Source organism: Aotus nancymaae, unplaced genomic scaffold, assembly GCF_030222135.1.
Source record: "Aotus nancymaae isolate 86718 unplaced genomic scaffold, 86718_ANA_hifiasm-v0.15.2.pri h1tg000043l, whole genome shotgun sequence".
NCBI lineage: Eukaryota > Metazoa > Chordata > Mammalia > Primates > Aotidae > Aotus > Aotus nancymaae.
In genome coordinates this window covers 8,827,349-8,828,816 of record NW_026988457.1, presented here as the reverse complement: position 1 = coordinate 8,828,816, position 1,468 = coordinate 8,827,349, and the positions used below count along the sequence as shown (strand labels likewise).

Here is a 1,468-nt window from a genome sequence, read left to right as displayed (position 1 = left end):
CGTGATTTATTTGTCTGTTTCTTTGCTACCCGTGTAAATCCTTCTGTTGCTCTATGGTGCAACCCTTCATTTCAGTACCCAGTATCTGAAGTTTCAGCTCAGACCTTTTGAGCCAGCAGACCTGCTGGGTTCAGTCTGACCACACCAGTAAAGAACAGAATGGGTTTTCAATGTCTAGTAGAAATATACTGCATGGCACACATGTAATTCTAAATTTTCTAGTAGCCACGTTAAAAAAAAAACGAGGAAGCCGTGCATGTGGGGATCCTAGCGGGTGGCTGTTTCTGTGAGGTGGCTGTGGAAGGTGTGAGGAGGCTGTGCGTTAATAAAGATATCCATGGAGAACACTGAACACTCGGTGGATTCAAAATCCATTAAAAATTTGGAACCAAAGATCAGACATGGAAGCAAATCAATGGACTGTGGGATATCCTTGGACAAAAGTTATAAAATGGATTATCCTAAAATGGGTTTATGTATAATAATTAATAATAAGAACTTTCATAAAAGCAGTGGAATGGCTTCTTGGTCTGGTACAGATGTCGATGCAGCAAACCTCAGGGGAACATTCATGAACTTGAAATATGAAGTCAGGAATAAAAATAATCTTACACATGAAGAAATTATGGAATTGATGCATAATGTTTCTAAGGAAGATCACAGCAAAAGGAACAGTTTTGTTTGTGTGCTTCTGAGCCATGTTGAAGAAGGAATAATTTTTGGAACAAATGGACCTATTGACCTGAAAAAAATAACAAGCTTTTTCAGAGGGGATTGTTGTAGGAGTCTAACTGGAAAACCCAAATTTTTCATTATTCAGGCCTGCCATGGTATAGAACTGGACTGTGGTATTGAGATGGACAGCGGTGTTGATGATGGCATGGCGTGTCATAAAATACCAGTGGAGGCCGACCTCTTGCATGCATACTCCACAGCACCTGGTTATTATTCTTGGTGAAATTCAAAAGATGGCTCCTGGTTCATCCAGTCGCTTTGTACCATGCTGGAGCAGTGCGCCCACAAACTTGCGTTTATGCACATTCTTACCCAGGTTAACCAAAAGGTGGCAACAGAATTTGAGTCCTTTTCCCTTGACGCTACTTGTAATGCAAAGAAACAGATTCCATGTATTGTTTCCATGCTCACAAAAGAACTGTATTTTTATCACTAAAGAAGTTGTTGGTATTTGTTTTAGTTTGTAAGCCAAGTGAGAAGACAGTATATTTGGTACTGTATTTCCCTCTCATTTTAACCTACTCTCATGCTGCAGAGGGTACTTTGAGACATACTCCTTCCATCAGGTAGAAGCACTATAAAGCTACCTCAAACTTACAATCAATTAAATGCAATTGAATTTAATTAGGGATAAATAAAAGTGGATACTGGTGCAGTCATTATGAGAGGCAATAATTATTAATTTACAGCTTTCATGATTAGCAAGTTATAACGACGCTATGCTATGAATTTT

The 1,468-nt window shown here is 39.0% G+C and overlaps 1 pseudogene; it reads left to right on the top strand.

The window, feature by feature from the left end:
* The first annotated feature begins 337 nt into the window (after positions 1–337).
* On the top strand, positions 338–1,171 carry LOC105726186 (caspase-3-like; annotated as a pseudogene).
* Positions 1,172–1,468: the final 297 nt, after the last annotated feature.